A 22,952-nucleotide genomic window follows, 5' to 3' on the forward strand; every position below is an offset into this window, starting at 1 on the left:
TTACCAGTACACTAAAGGTGTTTAGGATAATTTACAAATGCTGAATGTATTTTCTACACTATAACATGTTTTTGAAACACATTACATTAGTACAGTAATTATGAGGGAGATTTTATTCATGAGTTCAACAGATTTAATTTGCACAAGGTTACAAAAAAACTGTCCTATAGTTTATTTGTATTTAACAAACACACAAACTAAAATTTAAACTGTAGTCTGAACACAGACAAACATTAGTATTAGAGTATACAGGTACAGTATTAGTTTAAACCTGGTGTGTGGACACAGACAGACGTCAGTATTAGAGTATACAGGTACAGTATTAGTTTAAACCTGGTGCGTGGACACAGACAGACATTAGTATTAGAGTATACAGGTACAGTATTAGTTTAAACCTGGTGTGTGGACACAGACAGACATCAGTATTAGAGTATACAGGTACAGTATTAGTTTAAACCTGGTGTGTGGACACAGACAGACATCAGTATTAGAGTATACAGGTACAGTATTAGTTTAAACCTGGTGTGTGGACACAGACAGACATCAGTATTAGAGTATACAGGTACAGTATTAGTTTAAACCTGGTGTGTGGACACAGACAGACATCAGTATTAGAGTATACAGGTACAGTATTAGTTTAAACCTGGTGTGTGGACACAGACAGACATCAGTATTAGAGTATACAGGTACAGTATTAGTTTAAACCTGGTGTGTTGATTCTGTTACACAGAGACTGAAAACAGGCCGAGAGCTACGGAGCCATTATACCACAAGCAAAGTACACGAGATTTAGCAACAACACATTAAACAATACATTCTATAGTTTAAAGTATGTACTTAATTACAAACTACCTAACAAAAACCGTTAAATTTACCTTATGCCGATGAAAATAAAATAATAACTATACGAACTAACGCACGCGATGTTGCAGCTTCCAGCCGTTAATTCAAACTAGAAGTGGAGGACTGGGGAGCCAATCAGAGAGCGGCTTTGCGAATCTGCCCGTCTACAATCTCTAATTGGCTGGTGGGGCGCCGATAACTAGTCTATGGGTTGCTGGAATAGATACAAAGATATCACACTGCTGCAGTGTCACTTTATTCTGTGAGCGCACAGAAGAGTGCACTCAAAAAAATAACTTGTTGAATGAACGTAATTAAATTATGGAAATAATTTCCACCTGATTTAATGGCTTTCTTTCAGCGTTAAGCAATTTTGTTGGCCCAACTTAATGTTTTTAGGTTCAGTCAAATTAATTTTATTAGGTTCATTAAACTTATTTACTACAGCTGCATCCAACATAATTTAATACTGTTAACATAAATGAATAGCGTTGGTACAACAGATTTTTCAGTTGTAAATTAAGTTGATCCAACTCAAGTAAATTTAAATTTCAAGACCTGGTCAACAGAATTCTGTGAAGGAAGAAAGCATAAGACAAACGGGATAAAACGGAGATTTTTATTTTACACCAGCAGCAACTTACAAATGAGGTCTCAATTTGAAAAGATGTACAAAACGTAAAACACCACAAATAAGTATTAATCATGGAAAAACAATTAAACACCAACAGAACCGTTTTGTACTTTATAACTGTCCGTTATGACTTTTAAATATGACCGTTAGAGACGGTTGGTCAGGAAACTCCTGAAGTCAGATGCAGACAGGACACTTTCACTCACAAACTCCTGTGAAAAAATACAAAGATAGATTCAATTAAAATTCATGAACAATATTTATACTTTCTTCCTCTCGCTTCACAACTCATGAGAACAGACCGAAACCAGAACCGAACCGCAGATTAAGCACGCGCATATAACCCTCGGTATTTTAAGTGTGATTAAAAATACAAGAAATAGCTTAAACCAAAAGAACGTGACTAAACATCGCTAAACAGCAGGTAGCATTTATGTTCAGTATTTCGTTTCTATTTAGAAAGATAGGAATTAATTCCTGCTTACCTTTTCCACACGCGCGCCAAACGTTTGTCTTCTTAACACGCTGTGTTCTCTTTTCGCGATGTTTCCGGTTTTGCTATTTCCGGTTTTCATAGTGACAAGATCTCTTTGGTTTATCTCAACATGATTGAATCTAATACATGTTAAGTTGTTGAATTTCACGTAAATACAACATAATTTATTCATGTTCATCTTGGAAACATGAAATTATTATGTACAAAACACATATTACATTTTAGTACATGTAACAGGTAGCCATGTTCATTTTTTTGAGTGTGAGAAAGTGCAAAAATCAATTATCTTGACCCGGAAAAAAAAAAAATTTAGCGCACAAAAACGAGTTTAACATCGCGCGCGCGCGAGAGGAAGATTCAGCGTGCAGAAACGAGTCTAAAAGCACGAAAGAGTAGTGCACTAAATATAAGTACATTTAGATTTAACTGATAATATACTGAGGCTACCAAATATTAAAAATTGTTTTCTAATGTATACTTTCTGTACGTTTGTACAATGATTATTTCGAGCATATTTTTTAAAAAGTACAGTTGAACCTCGGATTACGAGCTTAATTCGTTCCGGAAGTGGGCTCGTATTCCAAAACACTCTTAAACCAAATTTAATTTTCCCATAGGAAATAATGGAAACTTAAATTATTCGTTCTACAGCCCAAAAAAATAAATACATAAATATAATTAATACAAAATATAAAGTAAAAATAAAACAAATTAACCTGTACTTTACCTTAAAAAAATGTAAAATGAAACCCCGACAGATAAGGGTTTTCGTTTGTGCATGCAGAGTGTATGTGTGTAAAATGTGCGCGCGCGCACACACACACACATTAACGGATAGACCGTTTTTAAAACCATTTTAAAATTAGCAAGAAACATTCCTAGTCACACTCACGTGAGCGCATACTAACAGGATCACTGCTGTAAGTAAAACAACAACAAAAAACAAATTAAACAGCTCCTCACCTTTGAAAACAATCGCGACAGAGAGAAGTTTGTGTGTTTATTTGGCATCCTGAGAGGAGGGGGGATAAAGGGGGGCTCGTTCGCGTTTACAGCCCCCTTCTCTCAGGTTGCCAAATAAACACACAAACTCTCTGTCTTACACAGACACAAACACGCGCACGCAAAAACACTGCAGGCACTAAGACCCAGCAAGGGAGACGATAGGTCTCGGCTTTACAGCTCCCCTTCTCTCAGGTTGCCAAATAAACACACAAACTCTTCTCTGTCGCGACTGTTTTCAAAGGTGAGGAGCTGTTTAATTTTTGTTGTTGTTGTTTTACTTTACAGTAGTAATCCCGTTAGTATGCACTCACGCGAGTGTGACTAGCGATGTTCCTTGCTAATTTTTAAACGGTTTTAAAAACGGTCTCTCCGTTAATGTGTGTGTGTGTGCGCGCGCGCACACGCACATCTCACACACACACACACACACAGCGTGTGTGTATTCACCCAGCAGGAGAGACGATTACCTACAATTCTGCTGCAAGAGAGAGAAAAACCGTTGGCTCACTTGTGATGACGTAACGCTCGTTGTTAAAACAAGAAGCGCATGCGTGAAACATGATACTTGGTGCTCGTTAACTAAAACAATGCTCGTTTTTCAAGTAAAAAATTATTAAAAATTGTTGCTCGTCTTGCAAAACACTCGTAAACCACGTTACTCGTAATCCGAGGTTCCACTGTATACCAAAAATACATTGAAAAACAAGTTTAAATAAGTATACTTTGGAAATTAGACCAACCTTTCACTTAAAGTATATTTTCCAATAATATATTTTTAAAAAGTGTACTATAATACAATTATTTTTAAGTATATTAAAAATTTAATTCCAAAATTTGGTAAAAGCATAATGTTAGTATACTTTTTATATATTAACTGATGGTACAATTTTTTGTTAGTATATTTGAAATGTACTATCGAGGATTTCAATATATTTGTAATACACTAAAGTGTATTTTTTTTTCACTGGGGCTAAACTAAATTTTGATAATAATATTAAGAGTATTATTAATTCTAGGTTATTTGGTGCCGTACTTGAGTAAAGAAACTGTGTTGTGTTGTGTTTTTTTTTTTTTTTTAACTTAGTGGGTCTAACAATTACTATACTGTCTGCAAAAACATTAATGAATAATGGTTTGATTTTTCCTCCAGGGTCTTTTACTGAAGCAGCAACTTGTTCAGCACTTAATGTTGGCAGGATCCTTCTTTTAGTTTGGATAGCTGGCCATCTGAAAGCATTTTCAGGTACAGTTTTATAATTAAAATGTGCTTTTGGGACTTTCTAATTACTAATCCAGTACTAATACTAGACTTGTCTTGCATCTGTTTATTTCTTGTTCAGTTTAGTTTGGTGTGTCCCTGTTCTGTTCCTGATTGGGTTATTACTGTAGTTTATGTTTTATATTGTGGCGTGGGCGGGGCGGCGGCTGACGACCAGCATGCCTTGCGGGGATGTCGGTGTGTGTTCACCATGTTGGGGAAAGGTGTTCTGGTTAGTGGCTTCGGCCCTCTTGTGGGTGAGGGGGGGTGTGACGTGTGAAATGTGCTCCAGTTCAAGCTAGTGCTGAATTGGATGTAGGCTCCTGAGTGGAAGGTGCTGCTCATGCCTTACATGCTGTGTGCTTAATAAAGTACTCCCAGCCATTGCATTGGGTAGCAAATAAGCTCACTCGTCTCTCCAGCATTCTTCCCGGCGTAAAAACGCTACATTGGTGTCAGAAGTGGGATGGAGAATAACGGGTTTGAGCGCACAAAGGAGGACCTTCTAAAAATCCAAGCGGGCCGCCGAGTAGCGGAGCGACTACTCGCGCAGAAGAAGCGTTTTCCTGGCGGAGCTAGCGCGAGCACACCACGTCAACCAACGGGGAGTGGGAAGCAGAAAATCCCGGCGCTGGATCTCGGGGCGGAGGCTGAGCGAAGAGCCGAGCGACCGCCCGCAGCTCAGTGGCGCTCGGTTCGTGAACCTAGTCGGGGACAGGGCTACCCGTCGCGGCTAGGCAACGAGCAGCTCTCCGACGTTTCGCGGCGAGGCGATGGCGCGGGTGACCGTAAGGAGGCGCTGCGCGAGGTCGAGCGCGCTGAGCCCATAATGGCGGCACATCACGGCGAAAGAGCCGAGCGACCGCCCGCAGCTCAGTGGCGCTTGGTAGGTGAACCTAGCCGGGGACAGGGCTACCCGTCGCGGCTAGGCCTCGACACCGCTTCTGAGATTCCGCGACGACGCCGAGGCCAGGGACCGCCGGACTACCACTGCAACCTTCTCAGGCCTGAGGGACAGCGTACACCAGCAGCCGCTAAACTAGCGCCGGGTGGACGGTTGGGGAGCCCCGCGGGGCTTTACATCGACTGTGTGCCGGACGGCGTCTTACTGCGGGCGCTCGTGGACACTGGCTCCACTGTTTCCAACGTGTTGTGGAACTGTGAACCGCTCATCGCCAGGCAGAAGGGCCCCACCCAGCGCTCGCGGGCACCGCTGCAAGACTTTTGGGTGGGGGCACCTATGGGGCGAATGGGCGTGGACACTCACAGCCAGCTCGGCTCTCCGATGTCATCTACCGGGTGCGGTTGGCAGGGCGGGCACGAGTTTTGCTCCACCGGGACCGTCTTGCGCCTTACCAGCCGCACGCCGGGGAAACATCGAACTATGTGGAGGCCGGACCGCCTCAGGACTACATTCGCGTTCATCCCTCACCTGCCAAAGGACGCCGGCGTTCCCACCGCCAGCGCCGACCGCCTCCACGCCTCCAAGGCAAAGTTCGTCATGGTGACCAGGGACGGTCACAGCTCGGGTGGGGGCAGTGTGGCGTGGGCCGGGCGGTGGCTGACGACCAGCATGCCTTGCGGGAATGTCGGTGTGTTCACCATGATGGGGAAAGGTGTTTGGGTTGGTGGCTTCGGCCCTGTTTGTGTGTGTGGGGGTGTGACGTGTGAAATGTGCTCCAGTTCAAGCTAGTGCTGAATTGGATGTAGGCTCCTGAGTGAAGGTGCTGCTCATGCCTTACATGCTGTGTGCTTAATAAATTACTCCCAGCCATTTGCATTGGGCAGCAAGGAAGCCCACCCGTCTCTCCAAGTGCCTGCTTAGCGGTGAAAAACGCTACAATATTCTTTTTCCTAAAAGTCTACATGCGATTATGCCATGCCAACAGCTTATCCAAACATGAACTGTGGCAAAAACATAGCTAAAATAATGAATAATAATCTATTTAATTTAGCATTAAATAAAAAACAATGCAAATAACTATTTATGGTACCAAACTCATGCAGGAATAATGGAGACCCCCAACCTGTGTGTGTGTGTGTGTGTGTGTTCTATTAGCGGGATGGAAGTTAAAGGCAGGTAGGTGAAAGCCTAATTAATGGGGCTTTTTTTTTCATTTAAAAATTAAAGATTACGCTTTTGGCTCCCTTAAATGGCATGTAAATTGTCTTGCTCATTAGGAATACTACTACTACTACTACTACTACTACTACTACTAATAATAATAATAATAATGGTAATAATAATAATAATAATAATACATTTAAAAAACTAAACACAACACATAAAAAACAAGTAAAAATTCTGAAGAAAAAAAAGAAAACTGAGCTTTCATTATCTGTTTTTTGCATTATTTATTTTAGCACAAAATTTGAAAAAAAAAAGATAATTTTTGGTTTTGGAAACAAATATTTTAAAAGCAAGTGATTTTCTTATTTTTTATTTTTGTTTTTTATTTAAAATTAATGATGCACATATTCTGAAGGATTTTTAAAATGAGATACCTCTTGTATTATACACAGCACTATACACAGTATTAATCATTCCAGACTGATATAGCACTGTAAAATAGTCTAAGACACACTACACCACTTGGTGGCAGAGGCTTGCATAGTATGGTATGCTGATAGGTTCAGCTGTATGTGTACATAAAAAGCTTACATGTCTGTTAAAGTATTTTAGATATTTCTTTTTTTGTCCCTAGAAACTATTCCACAGTTTGAATACCAGCCTCTGGTCCACCTTTAGCTTTCTACTACAGCTTTAGAACACCTACACCGGGTCATCAGTGTTTCTGATTAGTTTATTCAGGCTTTCTGAGGTTGAGTAAAAATTGTATGTGAGGTTTATGAAACACAGCTCTAATCAGCACATGTTTCTTATTATGTTGCAGATAATCCCAGGAGATTAATTAACCGCTTGGCCATTCCAGTACAGTATACTGTGATCTATGTTGTTGCTTATTCACGTGAGTATTCATCAAACCATTACAGCATTACTATCTGTAAGGTGTTGTTTCCTGTTGTATAAAGCGAAAACTTTAGAAAATATGCCTAAAGTGATAAAGTTTTTCACTTTTTCACTCCTATTTACAGTGAAAAAGTTATTTATCCTTGTTTTTTTTGTTTTTTTATCACAATTAACTGATTGATATCATCAAACAAATTAGAGTATTACACAAACATAACCCAAGTAAATACAAAATGCAGTTTTTAAATGAAGGGCGGCACGATGGCTTAGTGGTTAAGACTTGCACTCGCCTTGGGGTCTGTGTGTCTCCCCGTGCTTGGTGGGTTTCCTCCAGGTACTCCCGCAGTCCAAAGACATGCAGATTTAGGCTACTTGGCGTTCCCAAATTACCTGTTGTGTGTGAACGAGTGTGTATGTGTGCCTTGCGATGGATTGGCACCCTGTCCATGGTGTACACTGCCTCGTGCCTTAAGTCTTCTGTGATAGGCTCCAGGCCCCCCGCAACCCTGAATACATGATGAAGCGAGATAGATGATGCGCGAGTGAGTAAGTGTTTATATGATGATTTCATTTATAATGGGAAAAAAGCTGGCCAAACCAACCTGACCATATACTTAGAGTCACTTTACTGTGTTCTTGTCCCTGTAACAGATTTATATACAGTAGAACCTTGGATTGTGAGTAACCTGGTCTGCAAGGGTTTGCAGGACAAGCTAATTTTTTTAATGAATTTTTATTAAACAAGCAAGGTCTTAATATTTGAATGGTACGCTTGCGCTTTGTCTGCCAAATGTCACATGATCACAACTTAGCCAATGGTCTCCCATGCTCAGTCTCAGTGTGCGTCCGTCACTCATATACTCATATACTCAACATCCGTGCACAGGTGTACTGATTATTATAACGTTGTGACCTTGTGTGTGTGTGTGTGTGTGTGTGTGTGTGTGTGTGTGAAGTTGAAGTAAGACAACTGTGTAGGACGACTTTCACACACACAGACCCACATGCACGTGTGCACACAAACAAATAGACTAACGAAAACTCTGCTCTGTTTGGAATCTTTTTAAAGGTAAAGTTTTATTTTTACTGTATATTTTGCGTTAATTATTTTTGTATGAATATTTTTGAGTTGGGGAACTATTTGTTTCAGTTTCCATTATTTCTTATGGGGACATTATTCTTTGATATAAGAGTGCTTTGATATACAAGCATCTTTCATAATAAATTATGCTTACAATCGAAGGTTTAACTGTAGTTAGTTTTTTCTGTCCTTACAAAGCAAAATGTGGAATCCATACTTGGTGATTGTGTTACTAAATATTGTGATTTATTATTGATTACTACAAAGCCAGATAAGGTAATTAAGAACAAAATAAATGACAATGATTTAACTTCTTCAAACTTCTGAATTTCTTGTGCAAACATACCAGAAGGAAAAAAGCAAAGAAACTTACATTTTGTCTTTGTTGGAAAATACACTATATAGAATGTTTATGAAGGATTTATTAAAAGTTTATTTAAACACTTAAAATGCAAAATACACACCATTTTGGACTATTAATTATTTTGGGAAATTATTCTCTGGCACACAAGGTTGTCTGTAACAAAAGACTAAATTTGAAACCGCAATATAGTCTTATTTTAGAAGGTTTGAACTTTCACACATTAAAAAAAAAACATGACACATAATGGCCACATTTTCAATTAAAAGCCGACACATTCTAATAAGCCAATTGCAAAATTTTCTCTTGTCATGTGTTCAGTGAAATAAAACATTGAGCTGTAAAAAGCAGTGGCTGCCGTGAGTAAGCTGAGTGGATTTTTGAGAATGTTAAAGCCAAAAAAAAGGCTGTTATCATTTTGTTTCTCCCATTACAGTCACCCCAAGATTAATGGATGACAGGAATGCGTCATTAATGTCTATATGTTCTGTGAAATTTGATATTTACAGTAATATTTTTAAAAGAAAAGTAAACAGGGATATAATATTACCACACTTTAAACATGTACAAACTTTGCTTACAGGAGACATAAGATGCATGGTCTGTGTATGGAAAGCTGTTGGGTTTGCTGTGTCTGCTTTTGTTCGTTACACTTATTTTGAATTGGGATTTTTGTCATAACCTTATGGGATCACAGGCGTATGCGCAGTCAGTCAATGCGCAAATGGATGTTATACGATGCATACCTGTACTGCAGATGCTACAGTCAACCTCCACTGTAAAACTGAAACTGGTAGAGGACAAAGCTAATTATGCTATAAACTCAAGTTTTTGTATCATTTATAATGTTTCTCATGATCTTCAACAGTCGTTGTGAGTCACTGGTTTTGCGAGTGCAACAAATCTCAACACATTTTTCCTTGATCTAATTTGCTCACAGTAATAAGCACAATTAAAGCATTTGTGACTTAAATAGCCACAAACACAACTGCAGGCTGATTTATCCATTGTGACAAAACAGTGGAAAGTGGAGTTATAGCATTTTGCAAAATCATTAAAAAAAAAAATCCAACTAATATAATTTTTACAAACTGTTTTTTTGATGCAGGCGGCATGTGGTGTAGGGGTTAGCACTGTTGCCTTGCACCTCCTTGATGCCCGACCAGGCTTGATTCCCGTCTCTGTGTGCATGGAGTTTGCATGTTCTCCCTGTGCTTGGTGGGTTTCCTCTGCGTACTCCGGTTTCCTCCAACAGTCCAAAAGTCATGCACATTAGGCTAATTGGCGTTCCCAAATTGGCAGTAGCGTGTAAGGGAGTGTGTGTGAGTGTGAGTATCATGCTCTAAGACTCCTGCGATAGGCTCTAGATCCCGCGAGCTTCAATACAGGATAAAGCTGTATAGATGATGATTCAGTGAGTGTTCATTTGATTATTATAATTTAACTTTTTCTTGTATAGGTTTATACTTTGTTATGATGTAATAGTATTTATAAGAGTGCTTACGCAGGGCTTCTGAGGGGGTCAACAAAATAGGAGGCTGTTAGAGAGCTTATCACATGCACGGGAAGACCTTTCTGTTTGGAGATAGCATGGGATTATTAATTGAGAACTAAAAAAACAACCAAATAAACAATTAAATTTAATTCAATTTTATTTATATAGAGCTTTTAACAATTGTAATTGTCGCATAGCAACTTTACACAATCAAAAGAATTATTTAAGTTTGTATGGAATGTGAATGCTTCAGAGCTCTGCTGTCTCCTCGAGACCTAACAAGGCTCTGGAAAATTTAAATAAAGGGTTTGAGTTTCATTTTTATATTTATTTTATAAACTTAAACTCAGAGCAATGCCTTTGTCTCTGATCTTGGACTTAAACACGTGCTTTGTCTTTGGCCCTGATGATCACACAAAGTGCGCAGGTATCAGGACACGTAGCAGCCTGCGGATCTTTGCAGAGTTTTTTATTCACTAGAAAATCACTTCCTTTCCATTCCATTAGCCCTGTCGGGCAGTTGGAAGGGACAGGAGGCACTAGGACAAAACAGGTCAGCCAGTCAATGCGTGGGGTTTGTGATGTTGTAGCCAGGGGAACCCCAGCACTACTCTCTGTTCTGTTACTAGAAATGGCTCGGGTTACTGTGCTGTAACGAGAACGAGATGCTGCGCAAAAGCGCTATGGGAAACATTAAACGTTTTGTCGTGACCGGTTGTGAAGCACGTGTGTGTCAAACACCTCAAAACGTTTTGCATATATAACCTCGGTCAGATGACGTCATTCAATTAGGTGCACCTGGAGGTGATAAATAGGCATGAACCGGAAACATCCTTAAGTCAATTTTGTCTGAAGGATGTCCAGTCACGCATGCAGTGCGGCATTGGAGCGCAGCATCTCGTTCCCGCTTTTTCAGGGAACAGGGTCAGCAAAAAAACCCGAGACGTTCCCTTTCAAAAGCTAAACTTGATGCTGCGCGAAAGCGCTATGGAAACGAGAATACCCACTCTGCCGCACTGCAAGTGTCTGGACCCTCAAGGTTGTGTACTGTGCGCACAGTCCCCCCAAGGAGTCTTAGACATAATTCTGGGATGCTGACTTGAGGACCCGCAAGCCTGGCATCCAACTATGAAGACTGACATATGTCTTGCGGAAAAAGGCAGCCTGCCATGACATACTTGGAAACCCCTCTTGCCAGAGCAATTGATGGGGGAAGCTTCCCACGCGCCTCATAGGCTAGGGCACTAGCATCTCTTACCCAACTCGTCTCATGGCGGCTGACCTACGGCCGAGGCCCCACGACGTATGAAACCCTGCTAGAATTTACGGCACCAGCTAATGTAGAGGAAGAGCATGAAGAGCATGAGCTAGACACAGCGAATGAAGTCTTACTGGTCCGGAGCTATAACGGCGGAGGACGGAAGGCTTCGACTGTGGAAGATAGTTGGGTAAGAATGCAAAACAGCTTTTTCTAGCCAATTGGCAAAGCCTAAGCACGCTGGGGAGGCTGATGAGGCCTGCGAATAAGCCGGCAACTAAGGGTGTTTTCCCACAAACCCCATCAGTCAGGACGTAGGCCAAAATAGTGGCTGCATACGTTCCGTGTGTACTAGGGCACAAGCCCGAGGTTAGTGTTTCTGCAGAAACCTCCAGCACTGAAATAATTCGGCAGGGGACTGGATCTACATGTTTTATGTCCTGGAATGTAAATTATCCTGAGAGACATAATTTGTCCTGGTCTTATGCAGAAACTAGTGCGCTAGTTTCCTTAGTGGTGCAAATCTAGTCTGCCCAGGCGATATTTACAAGCCATAATCTTGTCCATCCATGTTAGGACGTGCTAGCCTCTTGATTGCTGGAGGGGGTAATTCAGGCCCAGAAATAAAGTCACCAATTTGAGTTGGCTGATATGCCACGCGAGAAGATGACCTTTCCAGATCCCTTGGACTGGACGGCCATTTAAGGCTGCACTCTGGCCCGTAAGGAAAAAACATCTGCCGTTAGCAACTTGCGATGACAGCACGGACCTAGAGTGGGACCCAGAGTCAAGGACGAGGGTCTGAACCACATAAACTACATAGTACGAAGATCTTGGCGCGTAACCCTTATTGCCTCTGGGAATTGGCCCTTGGATGAAATCCCCCGGCACTTAGCCACCACTGAAATTACTCTAGGAGCGGTTGGACTCCTTTAGGGTTCTATAATGGATCCGGCGCGTGCAGGAGACAGCTGTGCCCACATTGCGGTCGGATCCCACATGACACTCAATGTCATACTTTGTGTAGGAAAGAGAATGCTTTCCGTAGTGTTGAGACTCCATCCCAAAGAAAACAAGGTGAGCTAGGGCGACGTGTTGACACCGAATGGCTCTGTCTCGGAGGGGAACATGGCCCCTTTTACCAGCAAGCCTGTGATTTTGAATTAACACAGGTGCTCACTGTGGTTTCACGAAAGTGGAAAACAAACGCCTTTGAAACACAATGATTGAATCCTGTAGCCAGGGAGACATGCTTGGCAGTAGCCTACACCCTGCCAGCTTCTCCGAAGGGGCGGTAGCTTTGTCGCTTAGCTTGGTGGAGGAGTAATGGTGGTGGCTGTTAGGTGTACCTGAGCACCTAACACTTTGTCGGACACCGCTGTCTCCTGAAACACCAGTGGCAGCGGGAATTAAACACCGGTCTCCTGAGTGTGCTGGTCTTCCACAGTGCTTCGTACCTAAAGAGACATACCTGGCAGTAGGTTTCCCGCTGCCGGCCTCTGTAAAAGGTGCACAAATTTTGACACTTCTGCTAGGTGGGTGTGTTAGATGTTTGGCATCCTGAACATGGGAGAAAGGGACCGAACACCTAACATTTCGCTGGAGACCGCTGCTCCCCGAAACACCAGTGGTGGCGGAGATTGAACCACAGCCTCCTGCAGTTCTTAGCTCTCAGTAGGTCAGTCTGGTATGCCTGCAAAGCCAAATCTTCTCCCACTCCCACTCTCCCACTGGCCGCAGAAGGGGCCATCATTGAGGCCCCTCCTCCGGCCACCCAAAAGACACATGTCTGACCTTGATGGTTTGGGGGATTTATTTCATTTATTTATTTTTACGGCAAATCGAGGTGTACGCGTTAGACCGTGAGTTACCACCTCTAACAACAACTAACACACTGGCTCATCACTAGAGGAGTGCTCTGAAGTGATTGTTTCCATCTCTGCGGAAGCGAGAGAGAAAGTTTTTTCCCCCCTTCACAAGAAGCGCCGGGACAATCTGATCATTATGATTCACACACACTCACATTTCATACAAACTTCTGTAATTTATTGTTTTATTTACCAAAATCTGGGTTGTGGGTTGGCAAAGTGTTGCTTCAGTTTGTATCGCTCGGCTATAAAAAAAAAGCTGGTTACAATGCTACAGGGTCGAGAATCTAAATAGGGGTAAATACAAATAACTTCCAGTGTTGTAAGAGCTTCGCGAAACAAGCAAAGACACAACACAATTATTCAAAACAAAACCCAACGTGTATTAAGTGACAACAAACCAACAAATAAACAAAACAAGGTGCACCAAAAAAAATCAACATATACAAAATCTATACAAATATAAACAATGTGTGAGTGTATGTAGGCATGTATGAATGTCCAAAGTCCGTGATGTTATTGTTATTGTGTGTGATGGTGGCTGGTGGTTTGGGGCTTTATGGAAGGTAGAGATTGCTTCTAACAGCACATTTGTTATGTGTTAGTTCATTAGCAGTTCTGGTAAATAAAAGCAGAAGGGTTTTTTGTGAGGATAAGGTAGTTTTCCTTGCTCAACTTTCCTGCTACTATGGCTAACATCATAAAAGCACATCTTGGCATGCTATAAAATAAACTAAAGGTACACTCACCCAAAGGATTATTAGGAATACCTGTTCAATTTCTAATAAATGCAATTATCTAATCAACCAATCACATGGCAGTTGCTTCAATGCATTTAGGGGTGTGGTCCTGGTCAAGACAATCTCCTGAACTTTAAACTGAATGTCAGAATCTGAAAGAAAGATGATTTAAGCAATTTTAAGCGTGGCATGGTTGTTGGTGCCAGACCGGTCTGAGTATTTCACAATCTGCTCAGTTACTGGGATTTTCACGCACAACCATTGCTAAGGTTTACAAAGAATGGCATGAAAAGGGAAAAACATCCAGTATGCGGCAGTCCTGTGGGCGAAAATGCCTTGTTGATGCTAGAGGTCAGAGGAGAATGGGCCGACTGATTCAAGCTGATAGAAGAGCAACTTTGACTGAAATAACCACTCGTTAAAACCGAGGTATGCAGCAAACCATTTGTGAAGCCACAACACGCACAACCTTGAGGCGGATGGGCACCCCACCGGGTACCACTCAAGTTATTTTGGGCTACCTGAGCATTGTTTCTGACCATGTTCATCCCTTTATGACCACCATGTACCCATCCTCTGATGGCTACGTCCAGCACGATAATGCACCATGTCACAAAGCTCGAATCATTTCAAATTGGTTTCTTGAACATGACAATGAGTTCACTGTACTCAAATGGCCCCCACAGTCACCAGATCTCAACGCAATAGAGCATCTTTGGGATGTGGTGGAACGGGAGCAAAATTTTATTTTAATATATTGTTAACTTCCTTTAGATCTTTTTACTTCTGGATATCTGTTAGCAAAGCTTTCAGAGCATTGTATGTATATTTGTAATATTTACTAATTTTTTTTTATATTCATATCATTTAGCTCTAATTGTGGATGTCTGGAATGAAAAGACAATACTGAAAAAGTGGGGACAAATTTTACAAAAAGCCCTTCTAATGATTTCAATGATGGGGCCACTTCTGATTCTTTTGAATGTTATGTATGTAGGTAAGTTTTCAGCTATTTCTTGTTTTAAATATGACAATTTTTTATTATGTGTGTGCATGCCTGTGTGTATGTGTGATCACAAGAAAGAGAAAAAGAAAAGAAAATGGATGAACTGCACACTAGAATATCTACACAGTGGTTCATTGAAGATCGCTCCATGCAGCGTCTTTGCAGAACATGGCTGGGAGAGAAACCTCCCAATGGGCTCGTAACACTGGAAAGCTACACTGTCTTCTAATAATGTGGAGTGCAGTAAAACTCCACGGGCGCCATTTATGTGAAACAGTCCTGGTGCACTGATAGTAAAGTTATTTCTCAGTTCTGCTCAGAGAATGTGAAGTAATTACCTTAAAAAGCAGACAATTTCATTTACCTGGAGTGAGTGTTGTAGACATCCCCTTCTTCCAAAAAGGAGACTGCACCAGAAATGCTGCACAGCATGACACATATCCCTATGCTGCTTTCATTATCATTGTAGTCTCAGGAAAAAACATCCAAAGTTCCACTAGTTCAGTGCTGCTACAGCGATATCAGAAATTTATACTCGGTTTAACCCAAACCTCACTTTCTAACCACTTGGCAATCCTGCTAAAGCCAACATATATTAACCAGGTGAATGCAAACCCAGTCACAGCCAGAACAGTAAACACATGGACTGACAGTGCACTGGCAAACCTGCAGCATTGTCTAGAGATTACAGACATTATATCTTCGAGGAATCTACAGAAAATTTCCATGAATACATAGAGACGTTCAGTGAGTACATTAACTGGTGCACCTCCATTTGTGTTCTCTCTAAAACTGTTTGGGTTTTCATAAATTAAAAGCCCTTGTTTAATGTGGATATACACAATATTGGGAAAAGGTGGAAAGCCTCTACCTTAAAACAATACACGTGGCATGTGGCAGGGTTTGTATTTGTCTCTAACTACAAGAGAAACAGAAACAGGATCAGAACCCAAAACATCACCTTACCAGGCAGCCTCAAACTTTATGCCAGATTTAACAGACCCAGATACCTCTTTAAAATTCCCTGCAACCCTGCAGACATCATTTCAGTGCCAATAATAATAATAAAAAACAGACATATCTACTTCAAATGATTTTAGGCCAGTGGCACTTCAGTTGCCATGAAGTACCATGAAAAATGGTATTGTCACACATTAGCTTTGTGCTCCAGACACCATCAACCCGCTTAAATTGGCGTACTGCTGAAATGGTTCAGTGGATGATACAATGATGCCATATATGCCAAAGTATATTTTATGTATGTTTTCAAGTATATTCAGTAATATTTTAAGGAAAACAGTCAGGATTAAACACAAATGAAAGATATATTACATGTTAAAGTCTAATGCACAATAAAAATGGTTTAATCTAAAATACCTGTGGGTTGATTAAAAATATATACAGATGGGACACAGTGTTTATTCCCATAATGTCAGTAGGTCAGCATCTATCTGTTAATGGGATAATATGAGGTCATTATCATATAGATAACATACTCCGTATAACTCCGTAATAGTTCATAATAGTCTCTAGCATTGTTTTCACTTCGCTTCATGTGATGGTACAGTTTTATTATTAACTACTTAGGGCATCATTAAATTGCTTAACATGTCAATAACACTTATTAAATTCTGTCAAAATGCGCTGTAAAGTAATTTTTGTGTCATTACAATTTTGATTTAATCGTTAACAGCTAGATGTGGGGTCACTACGCTTTTTAAAGGCGGTTGAAAAGTGCAGGGGTGGTTTTCCAACGTGTGTGGAGATGATAATTTAAAATATTTAAATAATATTGTTATTTTTAATTACTTTAATAACAAACATTTATTTTGCAATAAACTTTTTGGAAAGAAAAAACTGTCCTAAACCCTAGGAGTCGGCGTTCCCGCAGACGGGTACACTTGCATTTTTTTCTTATAATCGTGAAAAAAACGCTCTGTCATGTTTGATCATACACATAAGTATAGCAAATAATTTAAATCTGTAAAGGGTCTACTTTTTTTCATGTAAACTAAATTATATTTATAATAAAAAATAATATTTGTAAAATAAAGAAAATATCTAGCATTATTATTTTTCTTCTTCTTCTTCTTCTTATTATTATTATTAGCTTCCGGACATCTTGGGATGCATGCTGCATGCACGTGACAATGTACACTGGACATGTGGTCCAGCATGCACGAATGAAAATTCGTAACTCGAATGTTAGTATGTAGGGGACCTACTGTATTTTCCATTATCTCTCATACAGAGAGTTAATGGAAATGGAAACAGTGCCTTCTCTAAGCTTCTGCCTCCAGACTACTTGGTTATCACTGCTCTACAAACTACAGGATGTAGTGGAGGTCTGGCTATAATTCATATAAATACTTCTAACTGCAGAACTATATATTTTGATAAATATGTGAGCTTTGAGCTGTTAGTTTCTGTTATTAATGACTCTAGGACTATGTTTATTGCTCTTGTTTACCAGCCACCTAAATATTCCTTACAGGACAGGTCTCTAAGATCACAGAGACTCCTTTGTGTCAGCTGTCTTAGAAGATATTAATCTGGTTTCTCTCTTTATTCTTTCTAACATTGTTCCATTCTTGCGGCTGATATAATCTTTTCAACATGCTGTATTAGTAATATTACATCACTCCTGATAACAATGAATAGTGAAATGAATTGATGCCAGGCCTCGTGTGAGCTCACGTGTCCCCTTCACCATTCACAGTTCTCTTTGAACCCTTTGAGGTCTCACATCCTACAGTTTGTAATCTTACTAAAGGTGGCTGAATCCCCTTCATAGGGAACTACGAGTGGAAGATCAAAAACCAGTCACTGGATATAAATAAACGGAGTACTCATACAGAACAAGGTGCATGTGAAGCAATAAAGACCATGCGACTATAGTGAAGTGCATGCTGGGAAATAAAGGATGTATCAAATAAAAAGTCTTATAACAGCCAGAGCAGCCACAGCTGTGTGTTGTTTTTCCTAGGAGACAACTCATACAGGGTGACTGTCATAAGACCTGGATTATAAATATTATTCTATGTTTTAATTTATGGTATTTTTTAAAGCATTGTAGGTCTCTAAAAATCTTTTAATTACATTTTATTTTCCATTACAGCATGCAGTAGGTGGATTCCACAAAAACAAATAGACGTTTTTTATTTTGCTGCAACAATCAGCAACGCTCTGCGAATAAATGTTATAATATTCTATGGACTTAATCTAAGTAAGTACCACTTTTCGCAGATCATGCCCTTATTATCCTTAAGACTATTTACTGTACAGTGAGTATATAAAAAATGTAGAATGCAGGTTTATCTTTTAAGTATTGGCTCTGGAGCCGCCTGTGGCTCTTTTATCCCCCTGCTGTGGCTCCCTGTGGCTTTGAGCATTTAATTGAAATGTATTTTTTGTTTTAATTCGTTAGCATTCTCAAATGTAATTCTAAATTAAGATTATGGTGATCATATAACATTAAAATAAAATGTGCATGAATTTGAGTCACTCAAAATATTTATCACAACCACTGATGTGTGACACCCACCAGCACTCAATTAGGTGAACATTTTGAGCCCCGAGCCTCGTTCCATTCCGAAGTGTACTTCACAGGGTGCTCCCTACTCCTTAGACAAAATTCCACCATTCGGAACACTCTAAGAATCAACAGCGCTGACATCACTTCCTCTGTATTATTGATAGCAATAGTATTTGATTAAAGACGTACTAAGATTTATTTTTACTTTTTTACAGATTACTATCCTATATATATATATTATTATTATATTATAATATATATATATTAATGATTTCTTGACTTAATTCAAGTTAAAATTATTGTGTCATATTCATATGATGTCGTCATTAATAATAATGATGATAAATATATTAATCTTTTTTCGTGCTCCATTTTTTTTGGTTGACCGCTGACTCCACACTCCACTACACACAATAAAAAATGACGTCACACAGAAGCTTAAGTTCGGCTTTTTATTTCATCAATAAAACGAGTAAAAAAAACATATATTATATGCATATTAATAAATTATGTGCACAGATTAATAACCAAGGAGGACAAATAGACATTGAGTTTTTTAATTTGAAAATAGCCTGCAACCCAGCATCTTTTTATTGGAGTTCAAAAATGTTTTTTGTTGCATGCAGAAGTAATTTTTTTTGGAATTTATTTTTCTCTGTAGCAGTTCATTGATTACATAAACACACTGTATTTGGTTTTACTCATAGCATAAAGGTAAAAAACAATATATGCAGCGTTATCATTTTAGATGTCGAAAGGGTTTAGTGGCTGCCGTGTTTTCTTTTCTGTGGGAAACGGATCCACATGGCTCTTTGAGTGTTTAAGGTTGCAGACCCCTGGTCCAGATCTACTAATTTACATTCCCTAAAATCTGTTTAATTATTCAAGATTAGTTGTGTTCTAATGAGTTCTTAAGAGTCTGAAGCACATATAATAATTTAAACTTAAAACTAAACCTTTTCAAGCAAAAGTGCTATATGAATATAATTTACATTCTCTGTGTTACAGAATTCTTGACTGTGGAAGTATTTCCATTTTTAGCAGTAATCTTTTTTTACTGTCCATGTATCTCTTTATGTAAGTACATTCTTCTACTTCATTTGCATACTTTATATGAAAACACTACAAACATTATGTTACATTTGAGGTAATATTTATTTATAATCATATTATTTAGTTAATAAGCTCAGTGGAAAAAGTGTCAATGGAAGTGTGTAAAAGTAGCTTATTTTTATTGTTTTTGCAGTTTTACTTTGGATATTTGTAATAATCCTGGAGGTTTTAAGTGCATCAACGTCGATATACGTTCATCATGATTTAAAAAATATTGAAGGTAAGTCGCAGTCCTGTGACTATACACTTTATAGTTTTTTAACACGGGATAGTCTTCGGCCCTAGTAGTAGTAGCCTTAATGTGGGAGCCCCCTAGTGACGGGGAGGAATTGGACACGACTAAATCGGGAAAAAACAATCCCAAAAATATATATATATATAAAAAAAAAACATCTCATGGAAGCTCATCTGCATAGACCCGCCCCCCCCCCCCCCCCCCCCGTCAAGCTAAGGTACACCTGTGCAATATTCATGCTGTCTAATAAACGTGTTGTGTTCATATTTTTATTTTTATGTATGTTTGTGTGTTTCTTTTATTTTGTAGAACGTGACATGTTGACCTGCATGACTGCATTTCTCCACATCTTGACCATGATGATGCTGTTTACAAGTCAACGGCTTTTATCAAGTATTCATTTCTTTTCTTATATATTTTTTAAATATTGATTTTATTAGTGTGAATAAAAAAATATTACACTCCAATAAAATGGATAGCGTTAAAGTTTAATTAAAATGAGTTTTACAACATGATCAAATAAAAGGATTACTTGATTTTCACAGATGCCTTCAAGACATTTCTGTAAACACGTTCTTACACAGGATTGTTCTGGTCTGTTTATGCCACTGACTCTGCCAACAACATAAAGTGTTTCTTAATACATGCCTGCTGTTAGTTAATAAGAAAACTATAATTGCTGATTCCTTTCTTTTAGCAGTGCTCTTTATCAACAAGCGCAGAAGAATATAATCTAGATCTTTGCAATTACATGTAATAGTAAATCCCCACAGGGCTTCTGCTCTCTGTAACTGACAAATAGTATTGTTTCCCCGTAGTACAGTTTAATATGAAAGAACATGGTGCTACAGAGTGCCTGGTTTTGTAAATTACACAGAAGGAGACCAAATAATTGTGTTATAAACTGTTGATAAAAATTCACAAATTCTGGTTTATCACTTTTCCAGAATTTGCCTCCAGAAACTCTAGAACACTTCAACGTAAGTACAAAATTCAAAGTCTACTTTTTCCAGTCTATACTAGTCTTTTTTTTTGTAGTGTGTATACTGTGATGGTTCCTTTACAGCCTCTTTAATTCAACCCATCCTGAAGTGGGCACCAGGATGCACCACTACATTGTCAAATACATAAACGACCTACAGCTGTGAACTTTTAGACAGAATTTGTGTTTTATCAATAATTTAGGATATTATTATCAACATAAGACTTTATTAGTCAGTGGCATTGCTAGATAGTTAGCTTTGAAGATTTTCTTCATTTTCTACAGTTTTTGTGGTATCACCTTCTCTGCTGTTTTCATCTGCAGTAGCTGGAGAAGACAATACTTCACTGTTTTGACACTCAGTGGAGAGCTTCATATGGATGTTTATTATGATAGCTCAATAAAACAAAGAGAAAAGCAGAGGAATTATAAGAATATGTTCATATGTTTCCCAATCCATTGTCAAAAGGCAGTGCCAGAATAAATCAAGGAGAAAGTAGTGCTAAAATAAGTGGTAGCCAAAAGTATTAATACAAAGGTTTAGTGTTTTAATACCATTTGTACAACAACATCAATCAAAATAATAAGAATAATTTGTTATTACATGCAAGTTATGGCAAGTGACCCGGTTTGCGAGCGTTCTGGAAGACGAGCACAATTTTTAAGTCAATTTTGCCTTGTTAAATGAACGAGTCTTGATTTACGAGCACCAAGTATCACGCATGCACTTTTTGTTTTGACCCCGAGCGTCACGTAATCATAACTGAGCCAACGGTTTTTCTCTCTTGTGCCCTGCAGAATTGTGGGTAATCGCCTCCCCTGCTGGGTCTTAGTGCGTGTGCATCACTCCTACAGTCCTACACTTTTACCGTTTATTATAACCCTGTGACCACGTGGGTGCGCGTAAAACATCTTTTATTTCGTGCTTGTTTGTGTGTCATCCTTTCACACACTTCCTTTAATGCGTGTGTACTGTTTATTATAACACGCATGTGATTCCTCTCCCTCTCTGTCAGACTGCACTGATTCCGTTAATGTGTGCATGCACTCATGAGTCTCATTAGAGAGTATGTGCCTCCTCCCTCTTTCTCTCTCTTTCACACATACTTATTTATATAACTAGTATATAGTTTACTTTACAGCAGTGATACCACCAGTTTGTGTGTCGCTTACTCGAGTGTCATTGGATATGTTCCTTGTTAATTTTTCTGATAAACCAGTGTTTCCATTTGTGTGTGTGTGTGTGAGTGAAAATCGCCCTAGACAGTAGCCCCCTAAAATAAGAGAGGAGGGAAGAAGGGAGTCATTCCTCCTCTCCTCTTACTTTAGCTTTACACACACACACACACACACACACACACACACACAATTACACATACACAGCGCCTGCGCGTACAAACACTAATGGAAAAACTTATTGGTCAGGATTTGTTTTTACTTTTTTCAAAGCTAAAGTGCATGTTAATTTGTTTTATTTTCACTTTATATTTTGTATTAATGATTTTATATGAATATTCTTAGGTTGTGGAATGAGTAATTAAAGTTTTTATTATTTCTTACGGGGAAATTTGCTTTGATTTGTTTGAGTGTTTTGTAATACTAGCACGCTTCCCGGACGAATTATGCTCGCAATCCACGGTTCTACTGCAGTTTGCTTTTCTTTTATGCCCAAGTACAGTATGCAGTGATACATTAACTCTTCAAATAAAAATTTTGCTACTGTTAAGCCAAGGAAATGACAGGCAGCAGAATAGAAATTGAAAAGCATGTGGAGACTGGATTGCACAGAAAGGAACAGGTTTTGTTTTTGCTTTCACTTACTGCTGATGTGAAATCACTTATTTTGGTTTAATTATCACTTTTCCAGAATCTCACTCCAGAAACACTGGGACTAAGAGATGTAAGTGCAATATAAAATACACTGGCATGTCTCAATAAAGATATAGGAACATCTGAATTAACATCAGGCCATAAAAGACTTTTAGTCCATATTTGCACAAAAACAGGTGAATCATTTCTCTAATAATTAAAGTGTGTGTGTGTGTGTGTGTGTTACAGCTACATCCCATAT

The 22,952-nt window shown here is 39.2% G+C and overlaps 1 long non-coding RNA gene across 1 annotated transcript; it reads left to right on the top strand.

The window, feature by feature from the left end:
- The first annotated feature begins 7,124 nt into the window (after positions 1 to 7,124).
- On the top strand, positions 7,125 to 19,613 carry LOC128540993 (uncharacterized). The gene is made up of 4 exons (XR_008365612.1): positions 7,125 to 7,205; positions 14,882 to 15,007; positions 18,135 to 18,242; positions 19,560 to 19,613. It is a non-coding gene; the product is annotated as an uncharacterized LOC128540993 (long non-coding RNA).
- The last annotated feature ends 3,339 nt before the right edge of the window (positions 19,614 to 22,952 follow it).

The sequence above is a fragment of the Clarias gariepinus genome, chromosome 14 (genome assembly GCF_024256425.1).
Source record: "Clarias gariepinus isolate MV-2021 ecotype Netherlands chromosome 14, CGAR_prim_01v2, whole genome shotgun sequence".
Lineage (NCBI taxonomy): Eukaryota > Metazoa > Chordata > Actinopteri > Siluriformes > Clariidae > Clarias > Clarias gariepinus.